The 17,475-nt window shown below is 42.1% G+C and overlaps 1 protein-coding gene across 1 annotated transcript in view; it reads left to right on the top strand.

Moving 5' to 3' along the window:
• Positions 1-227: 227 nt before the first annotated feature.
• LOC144590171 (progranulin-like) overlaps positions 228-17,475 on the top strand; it is a 65,233-nt gene continuing 47,985 nt past the window's right edge. The window contains exon 1 of the mRNA XM_078394989.1: positions 228-299. The gene's annotated coding sequence lies outside the window, so the exon portion shown is untranslated. The remainder of the gene's footprint in view (positions 300-17,475) is intronic.

A 17,475-nucleotide genomic window follows, 5' to 3' on the forward strand; every position in this document is an offset into this window, starting at 1 on the left:
TAGTGTTAATGTACGGGGATCACTGGGCGGCATGGACTTGGAGGGCCGAAAAGGCCTGTTTCCGGCTGTATGTATATGATATGATATGATATGATATGATTATATCAGGAAACTCTGTCAGCAGTCATGCTGCATGTGACTTCTCGTTGCCCAATGTGGTTGACTTGCTGAGAGTGCTGGTTTGAGGCTGCAGTGTGGCAACACACTAATTGGTACTTATTTGATTTCAGATCTGAATCTTGGGAGGAACCTTGCATTCGGAGCATCTGGGGTTTTGTGGCTGCCGTTACTGATCTTTGGTGAGATGCCTTTGTATTTCTTTGTATTTCAAAGTGATTTTTATAAATTGGTTACTGAATTTCTGCTCTACATTTATGCTGCTGTAGATATGTTGTGGTGTCACCCAGATCACTATGCTCTGGATGTGGTGGTGATTTTCCCCGGAGTGGGACGAATAAAGGAATATATTATTATTATTCATGCAATTGGTGATCTTAATTTGATTAAATCAAAGGAATTTAGGATTTGATAAATCTTAATGGGAATCTGAAGTAATGGTGCTCATGATGATTTCACTGCTGCTTCCCTTGTTCTTAACCAAGCAACCCAAATCAGTTTCATCACCATTGCTAATTTTTTCCAACTAAAAGATCCTGATCTTTAACTTAAACGGTCTATTGAGCTGATTGTTCATTGTGATATTTTTGTGATATTTATTAGGATTTAAATGGGTGCTTAGTAACATCATTCAGCTAAGTCATCTGTACTTGCATTTTACACAATGTCTGCCTTTTAGCTTGTTATATTTCCAAGAAGTTTTCTTTATATATTTCCAAGAAGTTTCCTTTTTCCTATTTCCAAGAAGTTCTCTCCATTGCCTCCCAAGGCAGGGTTTAATGATCCAAGCACAGTCATATCTTTTTAATTTTTCCCTTGCCAATTGATTTGCAATAACCTTGAATTTTGAGGGCTTGGGTTTGATTTATTAAATTAGTGGAAGTAGTCCTCCATTTGTACACTACCTAATTCATTCATGGTTTTAAAGAAGGTATTTATTTCACAAAATGCTGGAGTAACTCAGCAGGTCAGGCAGCATCTTGGAGAGAAGGAATGGATGACGTTTCGGGTCGAGACCCTTCCCCAGACTGATGTCAGGGGGGGCGGGACAAAGGAAGGATATAGGTGGAGACAGGAAGATAGAGGGAGAACTGGGGAGGGGAAGAGAGGGACAGAGGAACTATCTAAAGTTAGAGAAGTCAATGTTCATACCGCTGGGCTGCAAGCTGAGGTATGAGGTGCTGTTCCTCCAATTTCCGGTGGGCCTCACTATGGCACTGGAGGAGGCCCATGACAGAAAGGTCAGAGTGGGAGGGGGAGTTGAAGTGCTCAGTCACCGGGAGATCAGGTTGGTTAAGGCGGACTGAGCGAAGGTGTTGAGCGAAACGATCGCTGAGTCTGCATTTGGTTTCGCTGATGTAAAGAAGTTGACATCTAGAGCAGCGGATACAATAGATGAGGTTGGAGGAGGTGCTGGTGAACCTCTGTCTCACCTGGAATGACTGTTTGAGTCCTTGGATGGAGTTGAGGGGGGAGGTAAAGGGACAGGTGTTGTATCTCCTGCGGTTGCAGGGGAAAGTGCCCGGGGAGGGGGTGGTTTGGGTAGGAAGGGACGAGTGGACCAGGGAGTTACGGAGGGAGCGGTCTCAGGGGACGCCGAAAAGGGAGGGGTTGGGAAGATGTGACCAGTAGTGGGATCCCGTTGTAGGTGACGGAAATGTTGGAGGATGATTTGTTGGATACGCTGGCTGGTGGGGTGGAAGGTGAGAACGAGCAGGATGTAGAAGAGGCCCTAGTGAGAGCCTCATCTATAATGGAAGAAATCTATAATGGTATAACCTCATCTATAATGGTACCCCACTCCCAGTCCGACCTTTCTGTCATGGAACTCCCCCTCCCACTCCCAGTCTGACCTTTCTGTCATGGGCCTCCTCCAGTGCCATAGTGAGGCCCACTGGAAATTGGAGGAACAGCACCTTATATTTTGCTTGGGCAGCTTGCAGCCCAGAGGTATGAACATTGACTTCTCCAACTTTAGATAGTTCCTCTGTCCCTCTCTTCCCCTCCTCCTTCCCAGTTCTCCCTCTATCTTCCTGTCTCCACCTATATCCGTCCTTTGTCCCGCCCCACTGACATCAGTCTGAAGTAGGGTCTCGACCCGAAACGTCACCCATTCCTCCTCTCCAAGATGCTGCCTGACCTGCTGAGTTACTCCAGCATTTTGTGAAATAAATACCTTCGATTTGTACCAGCATCTGCAGTTATTTTCTTACACATGGTTTTAAAGACCTCTGTCAGGACTCCCATTCATTTTCCTGCTGAATGAATGCTCCAAACTGTTCTTATTTGTAGTTTAAGGCCGTTCTGGTCCTATCTTTCTAAATCTCTTGTACACATCCTACAATGGTTAGTACTGTTAGCAGTAAGGATCACTGAATGGTGCTCAGACCCACCAGCTCCCAGAACATTTTACATAATTTTACAATTGAACTTTATGCATGTAGTCTGAAGAAGGGTCTCGACCGAAACGTCACCCATTCCTTCTCTCCTGAGATGCTGCCTGACCTACTGAGTTACTCCAGCATTTTGTGAATAAATACCTTCGATTTGTACCAGCATCTGCAGTTATTGTTTTATACATGTAGGAGTCTACTTCATACTTTTGTTTTGTTGACATTCAATCCTGATTTCAAGGTTTACGAGAGGGTTGCCTCTCCTGCATTGCCTCTACCCTCTCCTCCCTCTCCTCCGTCCCCTTCCCCCTCCCCTTCCCCCTCCCAAAATACCCAAAGTCTTAGCCTCCACAACATAGAAAATAGGTGCAGGAGGAGGCCATTCGGCCCTACGAGCCAGCACCGCCATTCATTGTGATCATGGCTGATCGTCCCCAATCAATAACCTGTGCCTGCCTTCTCCCCATATCCCTTGATTCCACTAGCCCCTAGAGCTCTATCTAACTCTCTCTTAATCCATCCAGTGATTTGGCTTCCACTGCCCTCTGTGGCAGAGAATTCCACAAATTCACAACTCTCTGGGTGAAAAAGTTTTTTCTCACCTCAGTTTTAAATGGCCTCCCCTTTATTCTAAGACTGTGGCCCCTGGTTCTGGACTCGCCCAATATTGGGAGCATTTTACCTTCGATCCAGCACCGCCATTCAATGTGATCATGGCTGATTAAGCCAGGATTTTGCCATGTGCCTTTTCATGCCTTTTTGGATGATTTCAGCAAGATAATGCCTTTTTCATGATCTAGTGCCTAAATCAGCCTTTTTTGCCGTGTTAACGTAACTTACAAGACAATTTCCACCACCGGGGTGAAACTGGATGCACCGCTGTCGGTCGTTCATTCGTGGGCAGTGGGCGAGGCCCCAGTCTTTTGCAGTCAGGCTGTAAGTGGGTGTTAAGTGGGGATTGGAGAGGGGTGGGTGGGGAAGGGTCCAGTCTTTTCAAACTGAAGTCAAGCTGTGAGTAGGTGTGAAGTGGTGGTTGGGGAGGGGGAGGGGGTACCAGGGTTAAGTTTCTGTTTATTGAACCTGCAGTAGAACTCGTTCAGGTCGTTGGTCAGCTGCCGATTGTCCAAGTTTTCCTCTTGTAGTTTGTGATTTCTTGCAAGCCCTTCCAAACTTGCTCCTCAACTTCTTTTTTTATTTTTTTTTTATTATTTTATTTTTGAAAAGCATATGTACAAATAGAAATAAGAAAAAACACATTTGTTACAAAGTTCTTACATAGCTTCAATTTTTAAATTTTTGAAGAGAGAAAGTAAAAATAAAAATATAAAACTATAAACTTGGGGAGAGAGAGTAAGAGGGTTAAAAAAAAAAAGGATCTAACAATAAAAATTAACGGGAGTAGATCCGGGAGACAAAAACCACAGCTGTACATCCAACCCCCAACTCAAGTTTCAACTTTTAATTTAATTTTTTTTATTTTAGTCCTGTGCCAAACCCATTTACTTTTCTAAAAATTCAATAAATGGAGACCATATTTTTAAAAATAACTCAGGTTTGTCGATTAAGGCAAACCTTATTTTTTCCTCAACTTCTCAGAGTACCTTTCCTTGGCAGTTCTGATTCCTCTTCTGAGCTTGTACTTGGCCTGCCTGTAGAGGTCTGCATCCCCGCTCCTGTAGGATCTATCCCTGCAAGCGTCAAAATGTCTTAAGTCAAGTCATCGCCTTATAGAAAACTGAACGATTTGGTGAGAGTGTACGGGAGTGATATATTCTCTACAGGCAACCGTGTGCTGTTTTGCAACGCATGTGAGAAAGCAGTGAATTATGAGAAGAAATATTTTGTCTCCCAGCATGTACAGACAGCTAAACACAAGTCGGCGGCAGAGAAACAAGGCGGGAAATACGCAAGCTTGTCTGATCACTACATTTACTGCTGGCTCCAATCGCAAATCTGAGTTTTCGAGTGATCTGTGCAAGGCATTCATTGATGCTGGAATTCCACTGTGAAAATTGGAAAACAAATCAGTTGTTTACATCTTCACTTGCTGTATTTTAGCCAGAAGGTATAAAACACGAGAATGTTTGTGACTGATGCAGCTCCGTACATGAAAAAAGCTGCTTGTGCTCTTAAAGTTTTATTCCCCGAAATGTTGCATTTGACATGCTTAGCTCACAGACTCCATAGAATTGCCGAGCACATACGTAGCTTGTTTCCAATGTCAAGTAAATCTTCCTCAAAGCACCGACACGTGTGCAGTGGTTCAAGGAAATGGCACCCAAGATTCCCCTACCTCCTCACCCTGTTTTGACAAGGTGAGTGAGGTACATGGGTCTCTGCTGTATCTACTATGCTGCAAATTTTGGAAAGATAAAATAAATCGTCAACTATTTTGAGGAAGAATCTGCTGCAAACAGGATCGTCAGTGAAATCATGCAGAAAAAGTCCCTCCACCACGATCTTGTGTTTAATGCTTCCAATTTTGCAAACTTCCCACAAGCTATCACTTCCCTTGAGAAACGTGGTGAAACATTAGTTGAATAACTTGCAGGTTTTCAACAAAGTAACTGACGATATTCGTAAAGTTCCTGGCGATGTAGGTAAAGATATACAAGGAAAATGTGAGAGAGTGATTTTAGGTAACAAAGATCTTAAAGAAATACAAAAATAGCTAAAGTTCTCAAAGGTAGTTGTTATGCACAAGATATCGACATGAATATAGAGTCTGTAGCTTGTTTCGGGTATGCACCAGTGACCTCAGCTGGGGTAGGAAGATGTTTTTCACAACTGAAGCATATTCTTTCTGACAGACACCAGATAATTTGAAAAATATGCTAGTAATGCTAGTAATTATGTGCAACCAGGCAACTTTGGTCATTTAATGTAGCATACTTTTATATTATCATTTTTGAAAATACTTGACTTTTTATGGATTTTTTTTGTCAATAAATGCCTTTTTTCGTGTCATTTTTGTAAATTTATTATGCCTATTTGCCTGCTTATTTCAGAGATTTATAGCGCCTAAACATCCTGGCTCTACTGATCATCCCATATCACTTGATTCTGCTGGCCCTAAGAACTCCATCTAACTCTCTTTTGAATGCATCCAGGGAATCGACCTCCACTGCCTCCTGGGGTGGAGAATTCCACAAATTCACAACTCTGGGTTGCAGTTTTGGTCTCCTAATTTGAGGAAGGACATTATTGCTATTATTGCACCTATTTTTATGTTTCTATGACAGGATCACTGAAAGCAAATGCCTTTATAAGAGAGATGATAAGAGACTGCACAAAATAATTTTTTTTCAGATTGGAAAATTGTCCTATGATTGTCTCAATTGGTTTATAAGTAGCATGCTGTTCATGAATCATAATTTGAGTGCTGTGCAGTGTCTCAATAGTACATAAATGCTAGTTTTGCAACTGCACAAACTTCATTAAAAAAATATCTGCATTTGTAAATGACTGACCTATGGTTTTCCAAATATAAGAACCTTTCATTCTGATCTATACCATACTATCATATCATCATATCATATCATATATATACAGCCGGAAACAGGCCTTTTCGGCCCACCAAGTCCGTGCCGCCCAGCGATCCCCGCACATTAACACTATCCTACACCCACTAGGGACAATTTTTACCTTTACCTAGCCAATTAACCTACATACCTGTACGTCTTTGGAGTGTGGGAGGAAACCGAAGATCTCGGAGAAAACCCCTCGCAGGTCACGGGGAGAACGTACAAACTCCTTACAGTACAGCACCCGTAGTCAAGATCGAACCTGAGTCTCCGGCGCTGCATTCGCTGTAAAGCAGCAACTCTACCGCTGCGCTACCGTGCCGCCCTATATTACTATATTACTATATTACTCAATTACTTTGCATCTATAAATTTCAGCACCCTGGTGTACTAGTTAAATTTAGCTTGGTTTAAGAACATTTACATTTGCTAAAAGGATGGAATCTACAGTGTAGCAAGCTTGAAGCTGTCTTTTGTAAAAAACAGTATTTTAATTTATTTTGGTTTAGTGTAGTGATTCAGCAAGTAAACAGGCCCTTGGACCCACTGAATCCATGTTAGCCTTTGACCACCCATTCACGCTACTTTTATGTTGTTCCACTTTTGCATACGATACAATAGAACTTTATTTATCCCAGGAGGGAAATTGTTCTGCCAACAGTCATAAAACACAGCAGGATGCTTGAAACATGAAATTAAAGTGACGTGGAAAGTCCAAGATTGGGGATGTGCAAAGATTGGGGAGGGGGAAGGGGAAGGGGTGTCACTCTACCCCACGACAGAAGGATTTGTATAGTTTGATAGCCACAGGGAAAAAGGATCTCCTGTGGTGTTCTGTGCTGCATCTTGGTGGAACCAGTCTGTTACTGAAGGTGCTCCTCAGGTTGACCGGTGTGTCATGGATGGGGTGAGTTGTATTGTCCAGGATGCTCCACAGTTTGAGGAGCCAGCCTTCCTGGTGAGCTTGTTAATTCTGTTGGCGTCTGCGGCCTTCGCTCTGCCACCCCAGCACACAACAGCGAAGAAGATGGCACTTGTCACCACCGATTGGCTGAACATCTGCAGCATCTTACTGCAGACGTTGAAGAAGCAGAGCCTTTTCAGAAAGTACAGATGGCTCTGTTCCTTCTTATACACTGCCTCAGCGTTCCTGAACCAGTCCAGTTTACTGTCCAGGTAAACTCCAAGGTTCTTGGTAAACTGCACATCCATACCCTTGATAGAGACAGAGGTGTTCGTCGTCTCCTAAAGCCCACCACAAGCTCCTCAGTCTTGTCAGTGTGAGCTGCAGGTGATTCTGCCCACACCAGTCAACAAAGTTGTTGACTACACCTCTGTATTCAGCTTTCCTCTCATTGATACAGCCCACAATTGCAGAGTTGTGCAAACACCTGCAGGTGGCAGGAGTCCGAGTTGTATCAGAGGTCCGAGGTGTAAATGGTAAACAGGAACGGACAGAGCAGCGTCCCGTGTGGGGCCCCTGTGTTGCTCGCTTCCATGTCTGTTCCCATACTAGGGGCAATTTACTGAAGCCAGTTAACTATATACCTATAACTATCTTATCAGTCTGAAGAAGGGTCTCGACCCGAACCGTCACCCATTCCTTCTATCCAGAGATGCTGCCTGACCTGCTAAGTTACTCCAGCATTTTGTCTTTAACTATATACCCACATGTCTTTAGGATGTTGGAGGAAACATACGTGGTCACAGAGAGAATGTGTAAAGTCCATACAGACAGTACCTGACAGTGATTCTGGCGCCGTGAGGCAACAAGGCAACCGGCTGAGCCACTGTGCCACCCACATTGACCTCAGTGGTATTTTGTCAGAATGTCTGATACCTAATAATTGGTTTTAACATGTCCTTGCAGTCTAAATTTTGGACAAGTTTTTTAGGCATTTTGAAGATTGAATACTTCGACGTTCTACACAATGTTCCAATGGCCATCAGTAAAGTACATTGAAGTGGAGTTGCTGTAGTAATTTGGGGAATATAGTCGGACTTTTATGCACAAGAGTAAAATAGTAGCTTTCACAGCAAATTGTTTCACAAGTTTTGATATTCAGTGTCAAATTAGGTTGGATAAAAAAGAAAACTGCAGTTGTTGAAAATAAAAATGCTGGAAATAGCATGTGTGGATAGTGGAAATGCTACCATGAAAATCTTTTGTCAAATTTGGCAATGAGCCTTGTAAAGAGCTTAGGATCGGTGACCAAACGTTTAATCAAAGAAGTAGATTTGAAGGAGAGTCTGTATGAAAAGGAGTGAGAATTCCAGAGCTTTCATAGAATTGTGAAATTGTATGCTTCAGATGCAAGGCTATTTTAAAAACAAAATGCTGGACACTTCCATGACTGTAAAATAATGGCACTTTCAGTGCACATTCAGTTATTTGTTTATGTGGTGAGTGTTACTCCCCTCCGCCACCACTTTTCAAGAAGTAGTTCAGAGTCCCACTAAAATAAAATTCCCCTCCACTTCCTTCAGAGGGTTGTGGCTGTATGGAATGGGCTTCCGGTGGAAGTGGTGGAGGCTGGCTCGATTTTATTATTTAAGAGTAAATTGGATAGGTATATGGATAGGAGGGGATTGGAGGGTTATGGTCTGAGTGCAGGTAGATGAGACTAGGTCAGGGAGAATGGTCGGCGTGGACTGGTAGGGCCGGACAGGCCTGTTTCCATGCTGTAGTTGTTGTATGTTATTTTAACTATTTACTTTCCAGCTCTTAGCAACTTTTTTCAGGGGATTAGGTAGTTCCTAATCAGGTTAGGCAGGTCGCCACATCCAGGCTTCTAATTTTTGCATGTTAAATTTGCTTTGGATCTTGTGCCAAATATAACAACCACAGCCATCAAGTCCCTCTTCTTAACAAAAATCAGACATTTTGGAAACATTCTTTATTCTCATGTTCTCAAAACGAATATGATTAGTTTTCATCTGCAATTTGAGAGGGAAAAGGTTAAACCAGGAATGTCGGTGTTGCAGTTGAACAAAGGGGACTATGCAGGGATGAGAGAGGAGCTGACCAAGGTCGAATAGAAAGGGATCCTAGCAGGAATGACGGTGGAACAGCAATGGCAGGAATTTCTGGGCATAATTGAGAAGATGCAGGGTCATTTCATTCTAAAGAGGAAGAAAGATTCAAAGGGAAGTAAGAGCCAACAGTGGCTGACAAGGGAAGTTAGAGATGGAATAAAACCAAAAGAAAAGATCTATAAGATAGCAAAGAGTAGCGGGAAGCCAGAGGAGTGGGCAACTTTCAAAGGACAACAGAAGATAGCAAAAAGACCAATACGGGCTGAAAAGATGAGGTACGAAACGAAGCTGGCCAAGAATATAAAGAAGGACAGTAAAAGCTTCTTGAGGTATGTTAAGAGAAAAAGATTAGTAAAGACAAATGTGGATCTCTTGAAGGCAGAAACGGGTGAAATTATTATGGGTAGCAAGGAAATGGCGGAAGAGTTGAACAGGTATTTCAGATGTCTTCACTAAGGAGACACAAACAATCTCCCAGATGTACTAGTGGACAGAGGTTCAAGGGAGACAAAGGAACTGAAAGAAATTTGCATTAGGCGAGAAATAGTATTGGGTGGACTGATGGGATTGAAGGCTGATAAATCCCCAGGGCCTGATGGTCTGCATCCCAGGGTACTCAAGGAGGTGGCTCAAGAAATCGTGGACGCATTGGTGATAATTTTTCAATTTTCAATAGATTCAGGATCAGTTCATGTGGATTGGAGGATAGCTAATGTTATCCCACTTTTCAAGACAGGAGCGAGAGAGAGAAAACAGGGAATTATAGACCAGTTGGCCTGACATCGGTGGTGGGGAAGATGCTGGAGTCAATTATTAAAGAGGTAATAACGGTGCATTTGGCTAGCGGTAAAAGGATAAGTCCAAGTCAGCATGGATTTATGAAGGGAAATCCTGCTTGACAAATCTTCTGGAATTTTTTGAGGATGTGACAAGTAAAATGGATGAAGGGGAGCCAGTGGATGTAGTGTATCTAGACTTTCAGAAAGTCTTTGATAAGGTACCACATGGGAGGTTGGTGAGCAGAATTAGAGCACATGGTATTGGGGGTAGGGTATAGACATGGATAGAGAATTGATTGGCAGACAGGGAACAAAGAGTAGGAATAAACGGGTCCTTTTCGGAATGGCAGGCAGTGGAGAGTGGAGTGCCGCAAGTTTGCGGGTGACACAAAGCTGGGAGGCAGTGTGAATTGCGAAGAGGATGTTAGGAGTTTGCAAGGTGACTTGGACAGGTTGAGTGAGTGGGCAGATGCATGGCAGATGCAGTATAATGTAGATAAATGTGAGGTTATCCACTTTGGCGGCAAAAATAAAGAGGCAGATTATTATCTCAATAGTGTCAGATTGGGTAAAGGGGAAGTGCAAAGAGACCTTGGTGTCTTTGTACACCATTCACTGAAAGTAATCGTGCAGGTACAGCCGGCAGTGAAGAAAGCTAATGGCATGTTGGTCTTCATTAAGTGATTGGACACGCTAGAGACAGGAAACATGTTCCCGAAGTTGGGGGAGTCCCGAACCGGGGGCCACAGTTTAAGAATAAGGAGTAGGCCATTTAGAACGGAGATGAGGAAGAACTTTTTTACTCAGAGTTTTGAAGCTGTGGAATTCTCTGCCTCAGAAGGCAGTGGAGGCCAATTCTCTGGATGTTTTCAAGAGAGAGTCAGATAGAGCTCTTAAGGATAAGGGGATATGGGGAGAAGGCAAGAACGGGGTACTGATTGTGCATGATCAGCCATGATCACGGTGAATGGCAGTGCTGGCTCGAAGGGCCGAATGGCCTACTCCGGAACCTATTGTCTATAACGAGACAATTGGAATACAGGAGTAAAGAGGTCCTTCTGCAGTTGTATAGGGTCTTGTTGAGACCACATCTGGAATATTGTGTGCATTTTTGGTCTCCTAATTTGAGGAAGGACGTCCTTGCTATTGAGGCAGTGCAGCGTAGGTTCACGAGGTTAATCCCTGGGATGGAGTGACTGTCATATGAGGAAAGATTGGAAAGACTAGGATTGTATTCACTGTAGTTTAGAAGGATGAGAGGGGATCTTATAGAGACGTATAAAATCATAAAAGGATTAGACAAGCTACATGCAGGATAAATGATCCCAATGTTGGAGGAGTCCAGAACCAGGGGCCACAGTCTAAGAATAATGGGGAGGCTATTTAAAACTCAGGTGAGTAGTGTTTCTACTTCATCGTGTGGAAAATGTGGCTTGTCTTTCAGAGAGTTGTGAATTTGTGGAATTCTCTGCCATGGAAGGCAGTGGAGGCCAAATCATTGGATGATTTTAAAAGAGAGTTAGATAGAGCTCTAGGGGCTAGTGGAATCAAGGGAATATGGGGAGAAGGCAGGCACGGTTTACTGATTGTAGATGATCAGCCATGATCACAATCATTGGCGGTGCTGGCTCGAAGGGCCAAATGGCCTCCTCCTGCACCTTTTTTTCTATGTTTCTATTCATGTACATTTTTTTGTGGCCTTGCCTGTTGTGTTTTCAATGCAAGATAGTAACTCAGTGGGTGAGGCAGCATCTATGGAGAACATGGATAGATGTCATTTCGTGACGGGAGCCTTCTTTAGTCTGAAGGAACCCCAAACGTCACCTATCCATGTTCTCCAGAGATGCTGCCTGACTCTTGTCTCTTTTGTAAACTAGCATCTGTAGTTCCTTGTATTGGCCATATTTTATATCATTGTTTCTATTTTAGATTTTCAGCATTTGCAGGGTTTTTTTATATTTCCATGTATTGTTCACATTTGTTTTATTGTAGTGGGGCTTGGCAGGTTGGTGCAGAGAGGCATGGAGGTCAGAATGGAAGGGTTGCAGAGATTTGAGCATTACAGAGCTGAATAAGGTTGGAGATGGAAGAGGCTTTGAAAGCAGTTTTAAATTGTGGGCATTACTGTAGTAGGAACTGGTGTAAATTGAGCAACAGTGTGATGGATGAATTTAACAGTGCAAGTTGGAATACAGACAAAATTTTGGATTGAAGTTTGAAAGGTGGACTGCTGACCAGTGGAGTTGTGTAGAGACTGGATATATCATTTGAATGGGTTGAGAGTGGAGGGGTGAATTGTTTTGCTATTGGAATATTACGCTCATTTTTCGCTTGGGAAGCTTACAATCCATGAATATTGATTTCTCTAACTTTGTAACCTCTACTTTCCCTCTCTCTCTCCGTCCCTCCCCCACCTTAATTCTCCGACTAGTTTCACTGTCCTGAATAATTTTACTGTTTGTATGCCTTGTTGTCACCTTCCCCTTTGCCAACTATGAACCATTCTACATTTCCTTGAGCATTGTCTGCTTCGATCTGTCCTTTTCACACCTTACCCTTCCATATGTCTAGTTTCTTTTCCCCTGACAGTCTGAGAAATGGTCTCGATCCGAAACGTCACCCATTCCTTCACTCCGGAGATGCTGCCTGTCCCAATTTAGACCAATTTTACCTTGTTTTTTTACATTTTGATAGGTGGAATTTGTGAAATACTTGCACTGAAACTTGGTTGTGGAAAGCTTTCTGGTACATTATCGTGTGCATAGAGTCTAGGACACATGAGACGTGATTAGAACCTCACTACCTGAGTGCAGATTCTGAACTGAGAAACTTGTCTGGAATATTTAATTTGATGCTAATTTTGTTAGAAGAAAATGGATGTGAATTGGATGTAGGAAACTAAAAATAGATAATTTTAACTAATGTTGGAGATTATTAATAGTGACTTTAAGTGGTGATCATTAAGTGCCAGAATCTATAATTCTTTGAGTTTAGTTGGTAAGTATCATGGAAGTGCAGTGATTTATGGCCCATTACTGAGCCTCTGGTATCTCAGTACGTGAATTCAAAGTTATACCAAGGCTTTGAGACAAGCTGGATGTCCCGCATTTTGAATGACCTAATTTGGAGTTCAATGTCGTCGGTATCAGAGTAGACCTTGACTGAGTTTCTTCCATCATGTAATTGGTATGTAGTGATCATTTAGTCTTATTTTACTGCAGGTGTTCAGAGGTGATGAAAACAAGAGAATACTTTAGTGTTTCTACTTCATCATGTGGAAAATGTGGCTTGTCTTTCAGACTATTTTGACTCCTTTAAGTAATCAATATGCTTAAGACTTTCATTCAGGCAGTAAACCTCAAAATTAACAGATGCTAGTTTTTTTATAGCTGATGTCTATTCTTGCCAATTTGGCATTTTAAGGAAGTAGGATTTTGGTGTACAATCTGATTACTAACTTCATGACTTGTGTTTAAGAAAAACTACATTTTATTTGGATTTGTGCTATCATTAATGCTGTGTAGGAAAAATTGTTTGATTTGGACTCTGGAGCTAATGTATTAGAGGCTGGTGAAGGGTTGATAAGATGAGGACACTAGGAAGAATAACATTTTGGGGCGTAATGTAAATTGTGGCATTGCCTTGAGTTCTGTCCAAGTGCCAAATATCATATCATATCATATATATATACAGCCGGAAACAGGCCTTTTCGGCCCTCCAAGTCCGTGCCGCCCAGTGATCCCCGTACCTTAACACTATCCTACACCCACTAGGGACAATTTTTACATTTACCCAGCCAATTAACCTACATGTTTGGAGATACTGTATAAACTGGCATGAATCTGAAAAACAAGTATTTTTAATGGGTTTGCACAGAAACTCAGATTGTGGAATTAATTTGCAATTTTAAGGGAACATCAAAAGGCAATTTTTACACAGAAAATGCAGGATGTCAGGCAGTGAACATGGAAGGCTAAAAAGCATTTGTTGTTCATGGATTTATTAGAATAGAGCCGAAAGGAAAAGTCCAAACAAAATGAGTGGTGCCTTGGATATTATAGTACTCAAACATGGAGGGCGCGTGAATAGAAGGCAGTTTATGGAATACTTGGTTTTGGTATATATGTAGCTTCAAATTGTGGGGATGAAGATAGAGCATTAATAAAAACTGGGATGGATTTAAGTGTCATAGTCACAGAATCAAGCACCATGGAAATAGGCCCTTCGGCCCAACTTTCCCATGCCAACCAAGATGCCCCATCTACACAATATGCAAGCATTAGTCCGATATCCCTCTAAACCTTTCCTATCCACGTAGCTGTCCCAATGTCTTTTAAATGTTGTTATAGTACCTGCCTCAACTACTTTTTCTGGCAACTTGTTCCATATAAGTTACCCCTCTGGTTCCTATTAAATATTTCCCCTTTCGCTTCAACCTACATCCTTGATTCTACTCTTTCACCAAATCTGTTCCCCTCATGATCTTGCGTGCCTCTATAACATTCTTGCTCAGCGTCATGCTCTTCCAATAATAAAGTTCTGGCTTTCCCAGCCTCTTCCTGATAGCTCAGGCCCTCAAGTCATGGCAACATCCTGGTATTTTTTTCTGCACCCTTTCCAGCTTAACAACATCCTGACCAGAACTGAACATTATTCCAAATGCAGCGTCACCAACGTCTTATACAACAGTAACATAACATCACAGCCTCTAAACTTAATATACCCTGTCTGTTGAAGGCCAATGTACTGTAAGCCATCTTGACCACCCTATCTACCTGTGATGCCACTGTGAAGGGGCTATGTACCCGCACTCCTAAATCTCTTTGTTTTACAATGCACTTCAGAGCCCTGACTTTTACTGTGAAGTTCCTGCCTTGTTTTGACTTCCCAAAATGCAACACCTCCCACTTATACCTCAACCCACTTGTCCAACTGATCCTGTTGTAATATTTAGTATAAGAAAATAACTGCAGATGCTGGTACAAATCATATCATATCATATCATATACACACAGCCGGAAGCAGGCCTTTTCGGCCCTCCAAGTCCGTGCCGCCCAGTGATCCCCGTACATTAACACTATCCTACACCCACTAGGGACAATTTATTCACAAAAAGGTATTTATTCACAAAATGCTGGAGTAACTCAGCAGGTCAGGCAGCATCTCAGGAGAGAAGGAATGGGTGACGTTTCGGGTCAAGACCCTTCTTCAGACTGATGTCAGGGGGGCGGGACGAAGGAAGGATATAGGTGGAGACAGGAAGATAGAGGGAGATCTGGGAAGGAGGAGGGGAAGAGAGGGACAGAGGAACTATCTAAAGTTTGAGAAGTCGATGTTCATACCACTGGGCTGCAAGCTGCCCAGGCGAAATATGAGGTGCTGTTCCTCCAATTTCCGGTGGGCCTCACTATGGCACTTGAGGAGGCCCATGACAGAAAGGTCAGACTGAGAGTGGGAGGGGGAGTTGGGGCTTGGCAGGTTGGTGCAGAGAGGCATGGAGGTCAGAATGGAAGGGTTGCAGAGATCTGAGCATTACAGAGCTGAATAAGGTTGGAGATGGAAGAGGCTTTGAAAGCAGTTTTAAATTGTGGGCATTACTGTAGTAGGAACTGGTGTAAATTGAGCAACAGTGTGATGGATGAATTTAACAGTGCAAGTTGGAATACAGACAAAATTTTGGATTGAAGTTTGAAAGGTGGACTGCTGACCAGTGGAGTTGTGTAGAGACTGGATATATCATTTGAATGGGTTGAGAGTGGAGGGGTGAATTGTTTTGCTATTGGAATATTACGCTCATTTTTCGCTTGGGAAGCTTACAATCCATGAATATTGATTTCTCTAACTTTGTAACCTCTACTTTCCCTCTCTCTCTCCGTCCCTCCCCCACCTTAATTCTCCGACTAGTTTCACTGTCCTGAATAATTTTACTGTTTGTATGCCTTGTTGTCACCTTCCCCTTGGCCAACTATGAACCATTCTACATTTCCTTGAGCATTGTCTGCTTCGATCTGTCCTTTTCACACCTTACCCTTCCATATGTCTAGTTTCTTTTCCCCTGACAGTCTGAGAAATGGTCTCGATCCGAAACGTCACCCATTCCTTCACTCCGGAGATGCTGCCTGTCCCAATTTAGACCAATTTTACCTTGTTTTTTTACATTTTGATAGGTGGAATTTGTGAAATACTTGCACTGAAACTTGGTTGTGGAAAGCTTTCTGGTACATTATCGTGTGCATAGAGTCTAGGACACATGAGACGTGATTAGAACCTCACTACCTGAGTGCAGATTCTGAACTGAGAAACTTGTCTGGAATATTTAATTTGATGCTAATTTTGTTAGAAGAAAATGGATGTGAATTGGATGTAGGAAACTAAAAATAGATAATTTTAACTAATGTTGGAGATTATTAATAGTGACTTTAAGTGGTGATCATTAAGTGCCAGAATCTATAATTCTTTGAGTTTAGTTGGTAAGTATCATGGAAGTGCAGTGATTTATGGCCCATTACTGAGCCTCTGGTATCTCAGTACGTGAATTCAAAGTTATACCAAGGCTTTGAGACAAGCTGGATGTCCCGCATTTTGAATGACCTAATTTGGAGTTCAATGTCGTCGGTATCAGAGTAGACCTTGACTGAGTTTCTTCCATCATGTAATTGGTATGTAGTGATCATTTAGTCTTATTTTACTGCAGGTGTTCAGAGGTGATGAAAACAAGAGAATACTTTAGTGTTTCTACTTCATCATGTGGAAAATGTGGCTTGTCTTTCAGACTATTTTGACTCCTTTAAGTAATCAATATGCTTAAGACTTTCATTCAGGCAGTAAACCTCAAAATTAACAGATGCTAGTTTTTTTATAGCTGATGTCTATTCTTGCCAATTTGGCATTTTAAGGAAGTAGGATTTTGGTGTACAATCTGATTACTAACTTCATGACTTGTGTTTAAGAAAAACTACATTTTATTTGGATTTGTGCTATCATTAATGCTGTGTAGGAAAAATTGTTTGATTTGGACTCTGGAGCTAATGTATTAGAGGCTGGTGAAGGGTTGATAAGATGAGGACACTAGGAAGAATAACATTTTGGGGCGTAATGTAAATTGTGGCATTGCCTTGAGTTCTGTCCAAGTGCCAAATATCATATCATATCATATATATATACAGCCGGAAACAGGCCTTTTCGGCCCTCCAAGTCCGTGCCGCCCAGTGATCCCCGTACCTTAACACTATCCTACACCCACTAGGGACAATTTTTACATTTACCCAGCCAATTAACCTACATGTTTGGAGATACTGTATAAACTGGCATGAATCTGAAAAACAAGTATTTTTAATGGGTTTGCACAGAAACTCAGATTGTGGAATTAATTTGCAATTTTAAGGGAACATCAAAAGGCAATTTTTACACAGAAAATGCAGGATGTCAGGCAGTGAACATGGAAGGCTAAAAAGCATTTGTTGTTCATGGATTTATTAGAATAGAGCCGAAAGGAAAAGTCCAAACAAAATGAGTGGTGCCTTGGATATTATAGTACTCAAACATGGAGGGCGCGTGAATAGAAGGCAGTTTATGGAATACTTGGTTTTGGTATATATGTAGCTTCAAATTGTGGGGATGAAGATA

The sequence above is a fragment of the Rhinoraja longicauda genome, unplaced genomic scaffold (assembly GCF_053455715.1).
Source record: "Rhinoraja longicauda isolate Sanriku21f unplaced genomic scaffold, sRhiLon1.1 Scf000147, whole genome shotgun sequence".
NCBI lineage: Eukaryota > Metazoa > Chordata > Chondrichthyes > Rajiformes > Arhynchobatidae > Rhinoraja > Rhinoraja longicauda.